The 20,720-nt window shown below is 47.2% G+C and overlaps 1 protein-coding gene across 3 annotated transcripts in view; it reads right to left on the bottom strand.

The window, feature by feature from the left end:
* Nucleotides 1-20,720, bottom strand: part of WWC3 (WWC family member 3) — a 122,371-nt gene that overhangs the window by 93,039 nt on the left and 8,612 nt on the right. The gene's annotated exons all lie outside the window — the stretch shown is intronic.

Below are 20,720 nucleotides of genomic sequence, written 5' to 3'. Positions count from 1 at the left end.
CTTGAGTCGCGGTGAAGCCACTCACCAGGCCGGTGCTGATGGCGAGGGGACACCTGAGCTGAACACTCTGGGAAGGGTAACAGGAGTAACCACTTCTGCTATTTCCGGGACCCTGCTGCCTTCCCTTCTATGTGACATCAGGAAGGCGATGAGCTTAAGGTCTTGGGAGGCACCTCTGCACTAACATGGGTCCGCCCAACGGGAAACTCATTCTCACTGTAAAGGTTCTACAACGCAGGGCTCCCCTGAGACTCTCCAAGGAGGCAGGACGGGTCATCGCTGCCTCTGCGGCAGCCTCCCTGCCGGGCCAGCTCGGGCGGGGACCACAGGCACGAGCGAGGCAGGCTGGGTGTTACTGGCTCGAGTGAGGATGTCCCGTAACGTAGGAAGCTGCCCCCCAAACTGCAGGCACTGGCGCAGGGACTCCGTCACTTTGCTCAATATCAAGTCATAAAAATTGTTTAAAACATCCTCAGAGCAGGACTGTGGGTAACAATACTTGGGCAGCCCCCTGAAGTGGCTTAAGAGTGAGCCCCAAACTCTCCTTCAGAACTGAAAAGAGGCCAGGTTCCCACCTGGAGGAGCTGAGTAAGTACACTGCGTGACAACAGCGACTCAAAATTCCCCACCGCGTGGCCACAAGCCGGAGCGGTCAGCATCTGCACGCCAACGCCAGGGCTCCTTCCTCGCATGCCCCCGCCACTCTGGCTGAACTTTCTGCACCCTAAAGCCTCTAGAAGGCCATTAACATCCACACCGAGCCTCTCAAGTGCCCTCACTGAAACGCGCGTGCAGGCCCCCAGAACGGCCGCGGGCTGGGCTCCAGCTCATTCCCTCAGAACCCACGCTCCAGCCCTCTCCCGAGGTCCCTCCCACCACCAGGAGGCCCGTGGGACCGTCCCCTCAGCCCTGCTGACAGGGACACCAACAGCTGCTGCACGCGCCCCCCGGAGCCCTGGCCGGGGGAGCAGGGGTCGTTGGGCTGGGCAGGACCGCTGGCTGCTGTGTCCAAAACGGAAAGCAACACCTAGAACAAGTAACCTGCGATTTTTCTGAAATACATCTGTTCTGTCAAACTTGTCGGTGCACATCCCCAAGACCAAGCCACCAGCGCTCAGCGCCTGAGCCCACCTGGGCAGAGCTCAGAACTGTCACCAAAGAGCACCGTTACGGTAAATGGGACTGGCCCCTCGATCGCTGGAACACTGCTCCCCTCATGTGCCTGGGGTCTGCTTCATGATGGCACAGGGGACACAAGTGAAGGAAGGAGTTCTTTCCAGGACCAGAAACCAAGGAAGACTAAAGGGCTCTGCCTGTCCGGCTTTGGGACACCATGGCCCAGCAACCCAATCGCAGAGAATGAGACCGCAATGACGCAGGCCTTCTGTCTTTGTTATCCTCCCCCAAACCAGCCCAGTGCTCTCAACCCTGAAGTGACCTTGACTCATCTTCTCACTCTAAGCGTCCACAGCCCCCTTTCCCTGCAGAGGCTACCTCACCGCGAGCCCAGGCAATCCTGCTCCCAAGACTCTGCTCTGAATCTTCATCGAAGGGCAAGTGCCTTCAGACGCCCCAACTAGTCTGTGCACATCACGAAGTCAAGGATCCTAGAGGTCTTGCCTCCCCAGTACCTGGCACAGACCCTGACCCTACAGCAGGAGTGCACTGAGATCAGATGGATGGAAGGAGGGATGGAGTGACAGGGACAGCTGGAAGGATGGAGGGAAGAATGACAGAGAGAAGGATGGATGGAGGAAGGGATGCATGGACTGAAGGATGGACAAAGGGATTGATGAAGGGATGGATAGATGGATAAACAGTTGGATCAGTAGATGGGTCAATGGAAGGAAGAAAGGAAGGAAGGAAGGAAGGAAGGGAGGGAGGGACGGAGGGAGGAAGGGAGGGACGGAGGGAGGAAGGGAGGGACGGAGGGACGGAGGGAGGAAGGGACAGAGGGAGGGAGGGAGGGAGAGGGGAGGGAGGGAGGAGGAAGGGAGGAGGGAGGGAGGAGGGAAGATATACAGAGGGATGGATGAAGGATGGACAGAAGGATGGAGGGCGAAAGGGAGGGATAAAGAGGTGAAGAATTCATCTATATAGGCCAGTGGGGAAGAAACTTCTAGAAAAGTAGGAAGCAAACGGATTGAGTTAAGGGAAAACTCCATCCTCCTATTGGGTCTCTCCTGCAAGTCAGAATTCCCAAATCAGGCCCCTTAGGATTTATAGGCAAACACATTCCAGGCAGGCTTAGAGGGCCAGAGGGCAGCCCAGTTCCTTCATATCTCAATTAGGCTTTATTTCCTTAGGTTGCTTTCCTCACTAACTGGGATGCTGGAAGGTAACAAAAGAAGGAGCTGAACTCAACAGTAACCAAACTCCAACCAAGGAGAAGTCACTTCAAAACTTGCTATTGAGCTGATTCTCATCAGGGCCACTTTGAGAAAGGGTGGGTGATTTGGGGGTGCCACACAGAGGGGCTTTCCTGCACTGTCCACTGAGGAAGCCACTAGTCACATGTGGCTATTTAAAGTTAAATTAATTAAAATTAAACGTTCATTCTTCAGCTGCACTAGCCACATTTCAAGTACTCAAGAAATGTATGTGGCTAGTGGCTGCCATACTGGACAGGGCAGACATGGACCATGTCCATCATCACGGAATGTTCTACTGGACGGCACTGCTCCAGAGTCACAGGGAAGTGGGAGGATGCTGATCTCCCAGGGGAAGGAGGCTGGGTGAAATGGGGTAGAGAGATGCAGCGGACAGCAGCTCACTGAAATATTTTCTCCGAGCAGCATGTATTTTAAGGTTTAAAATCTTAAAATACATTGACACTTTGGTTCACTAATCCCACTAGTACAGTGGTTCTCAACCAAGGGCCACTGTGCCTCCCGGGGACACCTAACAGTGTCTGGAGCCATTTTTGGTTGTCACAAGGGTGGAGGGGAGGTGCTACTGAGTCTGGTAAGTGGAGGCCAGGGATGCTGCTAAACACCCTACAGTGCACAGGACAGCCCACCATGAAGAATCACCCAAGCCCAAATGCCAACAGCAACACCTATGAAAAATGATCTAAAACAGGTGAAGAGCTTAATGTATAAAGAGGGGCATCACAGTACTAGGTACAATAACAGGAAAAAGGGAACAAGCCAAATGGCCAACAATAAGGATGGGACCCAATAAATTACTGCCCACCAACAATCATGTAATAGTTAGTCCCTGAGGACCTACCACACGCCAGGCTCTGCTCAGGCACTGCGGGCAAGGGAGCAAACAGCAAAACAGAACTCTCCTCCTTGTGAGGTCTACCTGGGATAATGTTTAAAGTGTGTTTAATAAGACACTGGAATAACTTGGAAGGGCTTTGGTTACTGGTCAGGGAGAAAGGGTGGCTATAAAATTACTTGATATATCACCGCATTTTGGTTTCTTTACTTACAAAAAGAAAAAAGACCAGATACAGAAAACACTCAAACACAACAGTAACTGTAGGTAGAGAGCTGGAGGGGACTGTGGGATGTCTATACAAAGAAAATAAGCCATTTTGTATGAGAGAGCGTTTACCCAGAACCCAAAGCGGCCTCCTCTCCTCTCCTCTCCCCATGATCCCATCGCACAAGTGCGGCCATCACTGAATTCTCCCCGGATTCCTGCTTCTCTCTGTCTAGAAGAAGGGCAAACCAGACAGTGAGAGCTGGAAGCACGTGACTCCAAGGCCGTCCCAGGGCCAACTCAGCCTGCAGCTGTGTTCTATCCGGTTTGCAGTGTCGGCCCTCAGATATTCTACCAAAACCCCAGTGGATTTCCAACATTTAACCTCAGCAGATTTCATTTCAAATACCTGAATTTCCAACTCCCTTAGAAATAGGAAGAGCTGGCACATGGGGATAAGAGTCCCCAAAGACAAAAACGGCTAAAGCTGATGAGGGCCATCCCCTTAGGAAGGGCCACTCACTAGCATGCCCCAGTCCCCACCACTCCCTGTGACCTCTGACATCTGGCAGTTTGGTTGGGGGCCCAGCGCCGGTGGGTGTTTGAGGCTGTAGTCACCACGCCAAGGTGAGGTGCAGAGGTGGGCAAACCCTTCCTGGAGCATGGCCCAGCCAACAGACGGAACGCACAGGGAGCTCCTGCCACGCAGGGCTAGGCACGAGGCTTGGTATAAACGATGCTCGTGGTTGCAGGCAGGTAATCTTGGCTAAGGATAAGAGAGCTTGGGGACCCCACCCTAGGAGAAGCTCTAAGAAATTTGTAAAGGGCTATTCATTTGTTTCAATACTCACTACAGGAAAGCTATTTGAGATGCCAAGTGCCAGGAGTTAACCTCCAGGAATTCAGCTCAGCCAGGGAGCAAATAAATAACAAACAGCCACTACCTGACAAACTCCCTCAATGGGAGGGGCACACAGAGAGCGATGGAAGCTCAGAGTAGGAAGCGATGCAACATAAACATATGTGATTTTTAGGTTCAGCAGAACATCAAACCCTGAGGCCCCGTCACTGCTCCAAAGCAATAACACAACGGCATTTAGAGCTAGCTATTCGACCTTTCGTTCCCCTTTACAAACCTCAGTGTTTCTGGTTTCTCACGTCAAGGCTCATGTGCCCGAGTTTTATGATGAGATTGAAATCATCAACAAATATTCATTCATTACCGTGAACAAGATGGGGTGCGTATGACAGTGGGTTTCCACACTGGCTGCAAGGAGAATCAGCAGGGACGTGTGGGTTCACCCCGGAAGCTGGACCTCATTGATTTGTGGGGGAGCACGAGCAGTAGTAGATTTAAATGCTCTTTAGGTAATTATAACTTGAAGTCTGGCTTGAGCCAACTCGTATAAGTGAAGCTCTCACAGGTAAATAGTCATCCGGCTCCTGGGGGGCGGGGGCACCTCCACAGAGAGGGAAGATGGGAGGTGAGAGGAGTCAGGAACTATATACGGGAAGCACAGGATCAGTTACTTTAAGCAGCATCTGCTTTTCAAACTGAGAATTCCACCTAGAATATTTAAAATACCTTTAGAACTCTAATCAAATAATTATTTATTCAGCCCAGGGGTGGGTGATGGCATTGCCACTCGGCAAGTGCAAGAAAAGATCTGGGAAACACGAGGGATGAGGGCAGGCCCCAGACAGTGTACAGTCTGGGAAAGAGGAGAGAACGGAAAACTGCCAGCCAAATACATGCACTAAAAACATTTCACGACGATATGCTTCTGCATGTGGTAAAGAGCAAAATGCCACGCTCATCCCACGGTCAGTTTCTCCTCTTTCAGAGGGAGACGGTGGTTCTAAAACAGTCATCAATTTTTAAAACTGGTACACAGAGCACGTGCTAAGCATGAGACATACAGCTGACCAGGAGATTATTCGAAACAGACTTTCCTTTGCCTTTTTCTAAGGGTGAATGTGATGCGGCACTTAAGTAAAATGATCCTATAAATACTGCGCAGCAAAATATACCACGTGCCCTAACTTGGAATTTAATAAAACATGCGCACTTCTATGGAACTGAATCCCTCTGAGGTGACCTTTTTCTTCTGCTTTTCTGCCCATCAAAACCCGTTCTTAGGAGTCCCTACGCTGTTGCCAAAGTGTGTATGGAAGTAAGTCACTTTCGACCAGCTGGAGACATGGGCGGGGGAGGCCAGGGGGCGGAATGCAGCAGAAGGTGCAGGAAGGAAGAACACGGCAGGGCCTCGGCCCCTGGGAAGCCAGGGTCGAGAAGGGACCCACCAGGGTGATGCAGGATGCTGTGGGAAACAATGCCAGGTCAGCGGAAGAAGAGACTCCTATGACACAGAGAGCCCTAGGGAGCACGCCCTGCCCTGCCCCCATGCCCAGCCTCCTATCAGATGAGAACTTCGACTAGAAAGCTCCACCAACCATCCCACGACCATCCCACCTTCTCAGTTTTGAGCCAAGCCCTCAGCCTCCTTTGGAATTAGGGTCATGAGGTAGGGGGACAACAGACTGACGATACTTTCTTCAGAGTGGAAAACCGCAACATTCCACATTACCGTGATTAAAGCGGAAACACCGCACGCAAGCACCAATCGTGCTCTCTCCATCAGAAGAAACCAAAACGAAACAGTAAGCGCACGGCTCAGCATTTTACACACGAATGCTGAGGTGCCCTTACCATGGGCACAGGAGAAACAGGCAGATGACATGTCACCTCCTGAGAGGCCTGACGACATGGCAAGTCTTGGTGGTACTCCAGGGAGGCCAGGCCATCCTGTGAGTGAGCGTGATGCTCTGCACAGAACATCCTGGAGAAAGGGGAGCAGGGAGCTGATGCCGGCTGATCCTTTATGGAGCTGCTGGATTCTCTGTTTTGATGACACCTAACCATTCAGTCAGGTCGTCAGTCACCTTAGCTAAACTACTGCTTCACCAGGTAGTTGTTTGTTTGTGGGGGAAAGGGGGCTTACCAGAACCCCATGGTTAGGGGCCAAGGGGCTGCGTTTGTTTGTTTTCAGAAAGCTTCCCAGGTGTTTTGCAGGAAGCCCCAAGAATCACTGGTCCAGATCAGTGGTTCCTGAGCTTGGTTGCTAATTGAACTCACCAGGAGAACTTCTCAAAAACGGACACCAGTTGCAAATCATATACCTGACAAGGGTCCAGTATTCGTTATATATAAATAACTCCTAAAATTCAACAACAAAAAGGCAAACAACCCAATGAAAAAATGGGCAAAGGAATTGAACAGATATCTCTCCAATATATACAGACAGCCAAAAAGCACATGGAAAGGGGCTTAACATCATCAGCCATTAGGGAAATGCACACCAAAACCACAATGATACCACTTCACACCCACGAGGATGGTCGTTTTTTCAAAAAAGCAAACAGACAAACAACAACAGAAAATAACAAGTGTTGGTAAGGATGTGGAGAAACTAACCCTCATGCATTGCTAGTGAGGATGTAAAATGGTACAGCTGCTGTGGAAAAAAACAGTTTGATGGTTCCTCAAAAAGTGAAACATCAAATTACCATATAACCCAACAATTCCACTCCTAGGTATATACCCAAGAATACTGAAAGCAGATACTCAAACAGACACTTGTACATGCGTGTCACAGCAGCCCTACTCACAAGAGTCAAAAGTTGGAAACAACCCAAATGCCCATCAACAAAGGAAGGGATAAACACAATGTGCTCTATCCGTACAATGAAATGGGATTCAGCCCTGAAAAGGAATGAAGTCCTGATACGTGCCACCACATGGGTGAGCCTTAAAACATTACGCTATACACAAAAGACCATACATTCTATGATTCTATTTACGAGAAATGTCCAGAATCAGCAAACCAGAGAGACAGAAAGCAGATCAGTGGTTGCCTGGGGCTGGAAAGAGGGAGGAATGGGGAGTGACTGCTTAATGGGTATAAGGTTTTCTTTTTGCTGATGGAAATATCTTGGAACTAGACAGAGGCAGTGGTTGCACAACACTGTGAATGTACTAAATGCCACTGAATTAACCATTTTAAATGGTTAGTGGTTAATTTCATGTTATGTGAATTTCACCTCAATCTTTAAAAATGGGAAGAAAATGGATATCAGGGGGCTTCCTGGGCCCTGCTGATCAGAATCTCCTTGGGGGGGAGATATACATATATATACCACCTTAAATTAGTATAAAACCGAGAGCATTTCTGTGGCTAAGACCTCAGGGTTTTACCTGATGCTATATTCATCATGGGTAAAGAGTATGACATGCTGCCCTCCCTCTCTCTGAAAAAAACTATGCATTTTAGAAATTTTTTTTTTTAATTTATTTTTGGCTGCGTTGGGTCTTCGTCGCTGCGCGCGGCCTTTCTCTAGTTGCAGCGAGCGGGGGCTACTCTCCGTTGCGGTGCGCGGGCTTCTCATTGCGGTGGCTTTTCTTGTTGTGGAACACGGGTTCTAGGCGTGCGGGCTTCAGTAGTTGTGGCGCACGGACTTAGTTGCTCTGTGGCATGTGGGGTCTTCCCAGACCAGGGCTCAAACCTTTGTCCCCTGCATTGGCAGGTGGATTCTTAACCACTGCGCCACCAGGGAAGTTCCAAAACTACGCCTTTTAAAACAGCATAAATAGATGTGTAACATTCAGAAAAACGAAAATAATGACAAAATCATGGCAACGAGGCACTCAAGAACAACGGAACCAGGACAGTGTGTGGATTCAAAATCACGCCCCCAAAATGATGGACGGACCCAGAGTGTAGTCCGCAGAGATGAACACAAAACAAACTGGAGAGGTGACCTCAACATCACTGGACTGTGGTGTGCTCATTATGGACACCCAAATAAGGGCAAATGTTAATGGACCCTAATGAGAGCTGACAAGGACCAGAGGGAAAGGTGAAACTGAAGCTGCCCCCCCAGGCCAGCTCAACAAAAGAAAGAACGATGTAACTCTGAGCTGGCTGGCACTCCGTGGTCAGAGATGTCATCAGGCAGAAGGGACCCGGCCGCCTGACTGCTGACGGCCCACGTTCAGGCTGCAATGTTTGCGGGAGCGTGTGAGGTGCAAGACCCCCCTCGGAACAGACATGGTGCCTGTGGCTTCAAGCCTCTGATGTTCCAATGTTGTTCACTGTGACGGTTCCTGGAGGTGTTTCAGAAATCTGGCTTCAGGGACCTCCCTGGTGGTCCAGTGGCTAAGACTCCATGCTCCCAGTGCAGGGGGCCCGGGTTTGATCCCTGGTCAGGGAACTAGATCCCACATGCCACAACTAAGGAGTCTGCAGGCCACAACTAAAAGATCCCGCAGCTAAGATCCAATGCAGCCAAAATAAATAAATAAATATTTTTAAAAAGAAAGAAATCTGGCTTCAGTAATCCTGACTGGAGATGGTGACGTTTTGTGTCATTGCACAATTCCACCGGAGTGGAGGAGTTACCATGGAGGGACCACCGTACGTAGTATTCATTTGCTCCCTTATAAACAAACTGCACTACAATTAACACTCGCCAGCACCTTCCTTTCCCTGCTTCTGGAAAGTTCTGACTTTGATCCATCTTTCCAGTAAGTCTAAGGCCTGATTATCAAAAGAACAATGGCCTAAAGGTCACACTTCTGTTTCACCTTTACTTTCAAGGGGGGGAAAAAAGAACTTAATACGGGAACAATTAACTTTACGTAGGGCTACCTTTTTGGTGAGAAAAAAACCCAGCTTTGCAAACAGTACCAGCCAACTGTTTCACAAAACCAATTCCAGTAACTCGTATGCCTGCGGTACCGTTATGTCATTGGTTTGCTTCTCGGAAAACTTCCCAATTTTTGTTTATTTTAGTAATTTGGAATAGGTCAAGGCACCTCTTTTAACTCCAGGTGGAGAGGTAAAGCAACCAAACACCAGTGAAACATAAAAAGATCACGGGAAAGAGAGGAAAGACGCAAAGGCCTGCTTGCGTTTTCTGGTCCACAATCAGTGAGGAGCTCCCGTGCAATCCAAGTTGACTTTAACTACCCACAAGTCTGGAGAGCAGGCCACACACCAACCTCGCAGCTCAGGACGGCAGAAAAACCAGGAAGAACTTAGTTCCTCCTCCTGCCCCACAACCTGCTTGGGATTAATCCACATGGTTTTACTGAAAATGGGAAAGGTAGCACTCCTCCCCGAAATGACATGCTAGGGTGTTATTTCCACTGGTGCAAAAAAAGGGATGCCACCCACTCCAACCAATGAAAGAGTGGCTACGAAGCACCCCAAACAGACGGAAAGAAAGTCTACGTTTCTCTACTTTACATAACAAAATAAAAGTGAGCCCGGCTGAAGGAAATGCAGACTTTGGATTCCAAATATTTACTGAGTTGGCACTGGATTTAGAACTGAGATGCTGACAATGACTCAGGAAAAAGGAGGATTTTATCAGTTACATGTTTACATAAAACTTTATAGTGATCCATATTTTTAAAGGAGCCAGGTGATAAATGGCATAAGAAAAAGAATTCTATTAATAATTTTCAAGGTAAAGTAAGTACATGAGTTCTTATTTCGAAATGGAAAGAATGTCTAAAGCCCCAAGATAGAGCTGAGAGTTGCTCAAACGGGAATTATTGGTTCTGGCCACCAAGGTGGCACTTGAAATGCAAATGGTGCTCTGTCCTTCTCCCTTAAGTACGTGGAAATGCAAGAAGCTATTCTTGGTAATCCTTGACATTTTCGTCAAATGCCATCTACATGGTGACATCCTGGAGGTTTATGCTATTGGAGGGGAGACGGTTTGGCTTCCGGTGTCTTGCTGAGGTGAATGAGATGGCAATCGCGGGTTGACCTGGGCCGGACCAATTACAGAATGATTTATGTGAGATGCTTCCTGAAGCAGTCCGTCTATCCACGGCCAGCAGAGCACTGCCAGGTCGGCTACGTGCCTTTCCTGAGGAAAAGTCACAATGTGAAAGAGCTCTGCAGAGCTGGCCACTGTGGGCTCCAGCCTCATCATTTTAGACCCCAAACCACCCAACCATTAGGAAGTAACTACTCACTTTTTTTTTTTTAGTCATAATAATAATTAAAAATTCATTTCTAAAACAAGACTTTACAACATTGTATGGGCATTCCAAAAGTATATGTAAATCTTCTCTAAAGATATACTCTTTAAACACACCGCTCAACTGCTAAAATAACAAAAACGAAACACATCTGCTGCACAGCGGTTCCCGTTCATGACATTCCTCGCAGCCCCGTCAGCAAAGCTGAGGACAGTCCAGGGAAAAGGCCCGGCTTCCTTGTGCCGATACTGGCAGAACCCTGCACTCCCCCAGCCCGCAAGGATCCAGAGGCAGGATGACGCTGACAGGCCACTACATGCCAGTACCAAGCCCTCCCCACAAGCTGTGAAAAACAAAAGTCTCCAGATGTCGCCCCTAGCTGAGAATCACTGTTGGAGTGGAATCCGAGAGCCTGGGGTGGGAATCTCTCTTACAGCTTTGGGCACTGGCTGCTAGGAAAATCTTTAAGTTAACTGTTGAAGTGACTTAACGTCTTTCACCACCTTCCTAACCCCGTTTTAGCAACTTTCCCATATCCCACCACTGGCATGCGAGCCCCGCAAGAGCGAGGACTTTCCAGGGGCATCAGTATAGACATGCGTTCTGACAGCTCCCTTTCAAGACCAAACAGCACAATGATTTGGGTAAACTTAACTTCAACCCAAAAGTAAGTTCACCTGTGCCTTTAAATGTACATCCAAAAGCTGTTAATACACATATGAAAACTGTCTTGTAGGTATTGCACAAGGTAGCCAAGACGATACAGCTGAAGATCTTGACCCTGAATCAACTTCTCTTATTCTTAATATCTGTCCAGTATTAAGTGCCTATTAATTATGGAACAAGGTCTAATCACGTGACGTGAATTTGTAAAACCTCTAACATCACCAAGTACTACAAATACCAAATTCCGGAACACGATGACATCCATACCTGGAAATCAATAATTCTGTACATGTTTGGGTTTTTTTCAGATTTTCATCCTAGCTAATACAAACTACAATGAAAGCTGAAGATGCAAACGCTTTGGTGGTGTTAACACAGCACACAAACAAGCATGACATCGATCACAAGTCAGCAAACTAAGTCCCAAAGGCCAAATCCAGCCTGCCTCCAGTCTCTGTAAATAGGTTTTTATTGAACACAGGCAGGCACATCCACATTTAGATACTGCCTATGGCTGCTTCTGAGCTACAACAGCAGAGTTCAGCAGTTGCAACAGACACCCTATGGCCCGCCAAACCTAAAATATTTACTATCTAGTCCTTTACCCAAAAAGCATGATGGCTCTGCTCTAATCTGTTCATAACATTTCATTTCCAGCAACTTCATGTACCCAGCCACAAAACCAAGGGAATGCAAAGAACAGCTCTAAGCAGAGAGGAAAAACAGTCACCACGCACTCTGACTGCTTCTTTACACTAGTGAGTCTCCAGTGCTACACAAGTAGGAGGAAACTAAGGAAGCAATTCAGAAGCAGAAGTGACATAAAGGAGGGAGGAAAATTTGACAGGTAGAAGAGAAAAGACCTTGAAGAATCACTAAGCTGAATGACTATTTATTCTGTACAACCACAAGAACAATGAAAATATGAGTGTCTACTACACTAGACATTGACCTTAGTGTCCCCGTTTTCTGAAAAGAGGAAACCAAGGCTCAGAGAGTCCAAATGCTGCCTTAGGGCACAGGTGAAACAGCAGAGCCTCGAGTCAGACTCAAGACCATCCATGCCTAAAATCAAGGCTAACCACATCCGGGTGGCCCCTGTGGTTACTGGTACATTCCAAGAACATACCAATGCCCGTGTTCACTCATACAAACCTTAACTATCAAGAAAATGTTACATTTTTTAAAAATTAATTAATTAATTATTTTTGGCTGTGTTGGGTCTTCGTTGCTGTGCACAGGCTTACTCTAGTTGCGGCAAGCAAGGGCTACTCTTCGTTGTGGGGCACGGGCTTCTCACTGCTGTGGCTTCTCTTGTTGTGGAGCACGGGCTCTAGGCACGCGGGCTCAGTAGTTGAGGCACACAGGCTTAGTTGCTCCGTGGCATGTGGGATCTTCCCGGACCAGGGCTCGAACCTGTGTCCCCTATATTGGCAGGCAGATTCTTAACCACTGCGCCACCAGGGAAGTCCCAAAAATGTTACATTTTAGTATATCCAAAAAGAAATAAAAAGCATATAATACAATTTTAAGAGGTTCTTTCAAAAACGTGTGAAAGATAAAAATGCTGATATTGAAAGTCCCAGGTATCAATTGGTCCTTTATCCACAAACTTCATTTTACCCCAAAGGCTGCCACGTAATCAGATATCACATCAACTTTTCTAAACAAACAGCAGTGCTAGTAAGTCGTTCTATAAGATAAATTCCTCTGAATGAGAGGCAGTTTCCTTCATGAAACCAACTATATTTTTAACCTAGTAATGATTACCAGGTTGTAACATGGTAGTACTCTCCCCTTACAGTTGGCCAAACTCCTGGGCAATGTTAACGTGTGGCTTCTTGGTAAGTCCCTGGCAATTGTATGAACGTTTTAAGAAGCCCAGAAGCCTTTTGCACGGTTAGAGGCTGCCAAGTCTAATTTACATAGCCTGGTCTGTCCAATTATCAAGACAAGGCAACCACCTGAATTTAAAAACAGAGTCACTTTAAAAGACTTTTAAAAACAACTTTATTGTGGTATAATCTACAAACCATAAAATCTTCCCATTTTATGTGTAATTTCAATGATTTTTAGTAAATTTACTTAGTTGTGCAACACATAATCCAGTTTTAGAACATTTCCATCATCCCAATCACACCCCTGGTACCCATTAGCAGTCACTCCCCTTTCCTACCCGCAGCCCTAGGCAACCACTAATCCACTTTCTACCTCTATGGATTTGGCTTTTCTGGGCACCGTGTATCAGTCGAATCATACAACGTGTTGTCTTTTGCTTCTTTCACTTCGCACAGTGTCTCTGAGGTTCATCCATCACCTCCCTTTTCCTGTGAAACCCATCCAGTACTTGGGGCTCATATCTAGTGACTGCACACCACAGTTTAAGGCCGGGTTGGGTATGAGGCTGGGAAGAGTTAGAGAAAGCATGTGGAAGGTTCTCCACAAATCACTGTACAATGGCTGCTGTATGATGTACCTGGGCTAGTGATAGCAAACACATGAGCATGCATCCCTTATGTCAATGACACGCACAGTGTGCATGGCAGGCACCTCTGGGGGCGTCTGCCCTTCTCAAACGAAGCCTCTGTTATTCCAGGAAGCAGAGATGGGCTTCGAGAGGTCTGCAATCCTCCTGAAAGCATATGCAAGCTTCTGTGTGCTTGCGCGTGTTTCCAAAGTCAGAACCTCTACCTTGGGTCCAATTTCCTGGGGCCAGTGATCCCAGTGCTTTAGAGTCCCTGCACTCGACCCAGCCTCAGAGCACGTCTACCAAGTCTGTCAAATGCATGAAGGACACACGAATACTCACAAAAGAGAGATGAAGGAAAAACAAATATTAGAATTCAACCATATAAACATCAACAATTTAACAGTTCCAAAAACCACTGTAGTAGTAAAAAAGACATTAGTAGAAAAACTGGTGAAATCCAAATAACGTCTGGAGTTTGGTTAATAGTAACGTATCAAGGTAGGCTTCTTAGTTCTGACAAGTGTACTATGCTAATATAAAATAGTAATAGTGAGGAAAACTATCCTATCTTTGCAACCTTTCTGTAATTCTAAAACACTCCAAAATAGCAGTGTATTCCAGCAAATCAACAACCACTGGATTGCATTTATCCCATGCCTAGATCTCTTAAGGCAAATATGGAAAAAAAACAAAACACTACAGAGAAAATAACTGCACATTAGCAGCATAATAATTACAGTACTTACATAATCATACAGATCAGGGATAATCTAAATGGTCGAAAACAGAGGGATATTTAATAAACGACAGCACAGCTGCTCAGTGGCAGCTTATGCCTCCAAGAAGAACGCCAGTGGCGAGAACACAGGGCAACAGGGGATAGAGACACAGAAGTGAGGATGCCTTTGCCGGCTGCAAGTAACAGAAACCCCAATTCAACTGGCTTTAAAAGATAAGGAGACTTTGCTATTTTACATTTCACATATGAAAAGCTGCTGCAGGCAGGCAGCTCCAGAACCTTATGTCTACCCACCCACCTTAACAAAGATGCAGCCCTTCCACTCCACCACCTTCGGTTTCTCAGCAGCTCCCTGCTGGTTTTCACAGCAGCAACTTGGCTGCCCAGCTCCAGGTTTAGGTGGAGACACGACATTAACTGGCGGGAGTTACTTCTATGTAGGTCTATGGGAACAAGGAGCCTTCTGCTCAACCATGCCTGTCTCAGACCTCCCCTCACAGCTCGCTGGACAGCTCTGGGTCATGTGCTCCTGCCTCCGCCAACCGCAGGCCTAGCTGCTCTATGACTGGCTTAGGGCCACCTGAGGCACTACTGACATTCGGGGCTGGATTATTCTTTGTTGTGGTAGGGGCCATCCTGTGCTTTGCAGAATATCTGGCAGCGTTCCTGGACTCTACCCGCTAGATGCAAGTAGCACCCCATACCCACCTCCAGTTGTGACAATCAAAAATGTCTCCAGACATTGCCAAGTGCCCCCTGGGGCGGGGGGGGGGGCAATTACCCCTAGTTGAGAACCACTGGCTTAGAGCCATCAAGACTTTACCAGGAGCTGCTGAGAGGGTCACATTCCCTGAGTCAAGACAAGGGTGGCCACTCCAACAAGACAGGGGCTCTGACAGTTGGCAAGAAGGCACTGCTCTTGAGAACTCTAGAATATATAAGAAAGTGAAATACAGAAATACAAGGTTATCATTATGAATAAATAAAACCTGTTTCTACAGGCACAATTACATGAAACAAACGTTTATTGAGAACCTGCTATGTGCTAGGTACTGTACAGAAAAAGCAGAATAAAATGTAAATAAGTGAGTTAAAGGAAAGGAGGTAGTTAAAATTTAAAAAAAATCCTATGAATAACTAGATCTCTGCTTGATTCCTTCATTTTCCAATTTCCTTTTTAACATTTTAAAATAATTATAGATTCACAGAAAGTTGCAAAGAAATGTACAGGGAGGTTCCATGCACCCTTCACCCAGTTTCCCCCAAGGTCCTATCCTGCATAAATACAGTAAACCCCAAACCAGGTAACCAACACTGGAACAATCCACACAGCTTATTCAGAGTTCACGTGCTTCCGTGTGTGTGTGTGTGTGTGTGTGTAGTTCCATGCCATTTTATCACGTGTGTAGCTTCTAGATACAGAAACGGTCCACCACTACAAGCCTCCCTCATGCCACTCTTTTACAGCCATACCCACCCCTGTCCCCCATCCGTAATCCTTGGCAACCACTGATCCATCCTCTACCTATAGTTTTCTTATTTCAGGAATGCTACATAAACGGAGTCCTACCAATTTCATTCTGTGCACTGTGTTGCCTGGAATGGTACAGTGGAATGGGGTTTGAGCACCTCTCCGTTTCCTCTGAAGGGGAGCAGGTTAATGAAGGGCTTTCCCTGTGACACCAGTCCCATGGGGTCTTTCTGTGTCTCCAAGTCTGTAGGGAGAGGTAGAGAGCAGCTCTGAGCAGGTACATATGTGCACATGCACAACTCCTGTAACTGGCCTTTAAAAAACACACAAGTGGGCTTCCCTGGTGGCGCAGTGGTGGAGAGTCCGCCTGCCGATGCAGGGGACACGGGTTCGTGCCCCAGTCCGGGAAGATCCCACATGCCGCGGAGCGGCTGGGCCCGTGAGCCATGGCCGCTGAGCCTGCGCGTCCGGAGCCTGTGCTCCGCAACGGGAGAGGCCACAACAGTGAGAGGCCCGCGTACCGCAAAAAAAAAACCAAAAAACAAAAAAAACCCACACAAGTTCATAAAGCACAGATGGGGGGAGGGGAGCCTCATTTACCTAGGAGCACAAAAGAATGAGAGTCCCATACCCGAATTCTTCAGGAACTAAAACGTTTTGTACCTTTGAACCTTAGCTTCTTAATTGTGTATTTTTTTCCAGTATTATTCAGATATAACTGACATATAACACTGTGTAAATTTAAGGTGCACAAACATGCTAATTTTGATACACTTATATATTGCAATAATCTGATTACCACAGTAGGGTTAGCTGACACCTCCGTGACATCATATAATTACCATTTCTTTTTTGTGGTGAGAACATTTAAGATCTACTCTCTTAGCAATTTTCAAGTATACAATACAGTGCTATTAGCTATAATCATAATGCTGTACATTAGATCCCCAGAATTAACTGTGTATTTTTAATGAAAATCGTTCTAAAAGTGCTTATTTTCCTGTCTTCTTATTATAAAGTACAGTTGACCCTTGAACAACACAGGGGTTAGGGGTGCCCACCCACCAGAAAGTCAAAAATCTGCATATAACTTATAGTCAGCCCTCTGTACCCACAGTTCTTCCGTATCCACAGTTCTGTGCTGTGGTATTTACTACTGAAATAAATCCAGCGGACCCATGCAGTTCAAACCCAAGTTGCCCAAGGGTCGACTGTAGTCTTTTTTTTTTTTAAGATTTATTCATTATTTATTTATTTAATTTATTTTTGGCTGCGTCGGGTCTTCGTTCTGGCACGCGGGATCTCTGTTGAGGCGTGAGGGATCTTTCACTGCAGTGCGCGGGCTTCTCTCTAGTTGTGGCACGTGGGTTTTCTCTCTCTAGCTGTGGCGCGCAGGCTCAGGGCACACGGGCTCTAGTTGAGGCGCGACGGCTCAGTATTTGTGGCGTGCAGGCTTAGTTGCCCCGCGGCATGTGGGATCGTAGTTCCCCGACCAGGGATCGAACCCACGTCCCCTGCATTATAAGGCGGATTCTTTACCACTGGACCACCAGGGAAATCCCTCAACTGTAGTCTTAATTGGCATGTTGTTTAAATAATCTAATCTAACTTTCCCTGCTTGTCTTATGACAGTTAGATGCAGCAGCCTTTCAGGGGGAGGAGAGAAGTCTCTATTTAGGTTTCCTTGACTAAAGGGTCCCCCGCTGGGTTTTATCTTTCTGAGCCCCTTCTCTCTAGTTGGTTAAACTTCCCGCTGCGGTCTTCTTATCCTGTGTCCCCCATCCCAGCCCCCAGCTACCCCACCCCCAGTGACTAATAGTTACCTTGAATAGACCCTGTATTCTCCTAAGATCAGAGGTCAGCAAACGTTTTCTGTAAAGAGCCAGACAGTAAATATTTCCAGTTTTGCGGGCCACATGGCCTCTGTCCAGAGACTCAACTTTGTCCTTATAGCGCAAAAGCAGCCAAAGACAATAACTAATTGCACGATTGTGGCCGTGCTCCAATAAAACTTTATCTATGGACACTGAGACTTGAAATCCATATAACTTTCATGAAATACTACTCTTCTTTTGATTCTTTTTCAACCATTTAAAAATGAAAATCCCATTCTTATCTTGCAGGCTGTATAAAAACAGGTGGCCAGCGGGATTCAGCTTGTAGGCCGCTGTTTGCCAACCCCTGTCCTAAGATCTCCCAGGGGCAGTCATCACATGTGGGAAACAGTTTACACTCAACAAGCATCAGTTCGTCAACTGACAACAAGTATTGTTTTCTCGTACATGTAAGAAAATCCAGCCACAAGGAAATTTGGGGACTTGCGCAGTGGCATGCTGCAGGTGCAGGTGCAGGAGCGGACCTGGACCCTCTGTATCTTCTGACTTCAGGGCTGACCATCTCCCCCCATCAGTCATCCCTGCTCCCCCGGCAGCTGGCTGGTAACCGCTGCGCTGTTGGCCTATTATTTCATGTAGGTTTTTTTTGTTTTCCCAGCTGCATTTTCATCCCCTTGAGGAAAAGGCCTAGGCGATATTAATTATGTGTTACCCTCCATGGCACCTGGCACAGACTTAGCATCTAGATTAATAAAAATCCTACCATATATTCGCTTTTGGCTACCTGTTCCTAATTTTAGAAAGAAGTGTGAAATATTTTATACTTCTCTCTTAAAGTGACAAACTGAAAGCTAAATTAAGTTGATCTCTTTTCTTTGATCCTCAATTGATTTTTCTTAAAGGGTGACAGCTGCTTCCGTGGGCAAAGTTCGCACGGCTGCCCTCAGTTAGGATCACATGATGGTGTGTCCTCTGCATTAAACCAAGAAGCAAAAGCACAAAACCAGATCCCTACAACACATGTGAACCTCAATAACACTAGGCTAGGTGAATGAAGCCTGACAGAAAAGGCCACCTGTATACAGTTACAGAGATATGAAACATGGAATACAGAATTCCACCTATATGAAATGCCTGCAACAGGCAAATCCATAGAGACACAAAGTAGACTGGTGGTTTGGCAACTGCCAGGGCTGGGGGTGGAGAGGGGAGCAGGGAGACTGCTTAATGGCCACAGGGTTTCCTTCTGGGGTGATGGAAATGTTTTGGAGCTGGACAGAGCGGTGGTTGCACAACACTGGTAATGTACCAAATGCCACTGAGTTGTTTACTTTAAAATGAGTTATTTTGTTATGTGACTTTTACCCCAATAAAAACAACGTTTTTTAGAGAATGGTGGTAGATCTGTACATTCTGACGGTGGAAAGAGTGCCTAGACATAGTGTTAAATGAAAATGGCAAGTCACAGAAAAAAAAATTGATAGCAAGATCCCATTCGTGTAAACTTCCAAAACAAGTATTCGGGCTTCTGCGCATATACTTAGGCAGAGGTGTAGAGAAGGGACGAGCAGGCCACACAGCAAGCTATTATAATGCTGGTTAGCCGGGGAAGAGGCAGGGAGGGATTTTCTTGTGTTCTGCATACTTCCACATTGTGTCATTCTAGCTTCAATGGGTTCCCGTATAATAGAAAAACACCCCAGGTCCCTGTGGGTCTGAACATTTTAAAGGGCATCCACCGTCAGGACCACGCACATCTGTGCATCAGAGCACAGCGCCAACAGAGACTGGAAAGTGGGGTCTTCAGGAGAGAAGCACAGCTGCTTGCAAAGAAAAACTCAATCAGGCAGCTTTTTGGGCACCAGGATGTCGAACAATTAATTTTTATTAAGTTTCTCGCTCCTCTGGCTGCATCAATCAGTTGATTAATCACATGAAGTGCGTTAAGCTTCATAAATGAGTACAACAGGCCTCAGAAGGGCCTACTGTCAGGACAGCATCACCCCCTCTTTACAATCTTTAAGTTTCTCTCAGAGAAAGGCCAGTGTGTGCGAGGGGCATTTCCAGACAGAAGAAGAAAGGAGGGGAGGGTGCGAACATGGGTGGCTGCAGTCAGACCATCCCTGAACTGCTCTCTGAATGCCAGGCCCCCTCCTGGAGACTGGAGCCCGGCGAGCTGGCTGGGTGTGACCCTGGCCTTGTCCCTGACCTGCCAGGCAAGGTCTGCCAGTCGTGCTAGCAATGAGCCACAGGACGAGGGCACCTTCTCCTCCTTCAAAATCAGACAGATGACCGTCTTTGTCCAATTTGCAGAGAAAAGTTAATAAAGGCACCAAGTCTCGCAATGTTAAGACTGCCGTCTCCACTTCTGTTAAACATCAGCACCTCCTATATCTCACTCCTCCACCAGCCCTGGCACAAAACTGTGACTCTTGGCTACACACTGTAATCTCCAGGGGAGCTTAAAACTCGGGGCTACCTGGCCCACGTGGGGAGGCGCCAGCATTCCTGAACTTCCCGGCCACTGTGCACAGCCCCAGTGGGGAAGCCCACTCCAAGTTCTCAAGGAGCCAAAACAAGCATCAGACAGACGAGGACAGACAACAGCTGATCACAGCAAGCCTGAAACCTCGTATTTTTCACGGAGTACACAAGGTCATGTTTATATCTTGACACTTTAAACCTATGAATGGTCAGTTTTCTCTGAGTAAAACGGTTGGGAGTTGACATCATGGAATTAAAGACATAGCTATTTCCTAGATTCTGCAAGGACACCTGGACAGGGAGAGCGCTTCAGGGCGGCTTCCAAAACGCGGTGCAGCCTCACCAGGGAACAGTATTTGGCAACGAAAGGGAATGGAGCCCTGATCCACTCTGTGACTCGGACAAATCTCGAAAACATGATGCTGAGTGAGATAAGCCAGACGCAGAAGGCCACAGATTGCACGACTCCATGTACATGAAATGTCTAGAACAGACAAATCTATAGAGACAGAGAACAGATTCGTGGTTGCCAGGAGCTGAGGGAGATGGGAGTTATTGCTAAAGGGCAC

The sequence above is a fragment of the Orcinus orca genome, chromosome X (genome assembly GCF_937001465.1).
Source record: "Orcinus orca chromosome X, mOrcOrc1.1, whole genome shotgun sequence".
In the NCBI taxonomy this organism is placed as follows: Eukaryota; Metazoa; Chordata; class Mammalia; order Artiodactyla; family Delphinidae; genus Orcinus; species Orcinus orca.
Note: the sequence above shows the minus strand (reverse complement) of the source record. Positions and strands in the feature narration are given on the sequence as shown.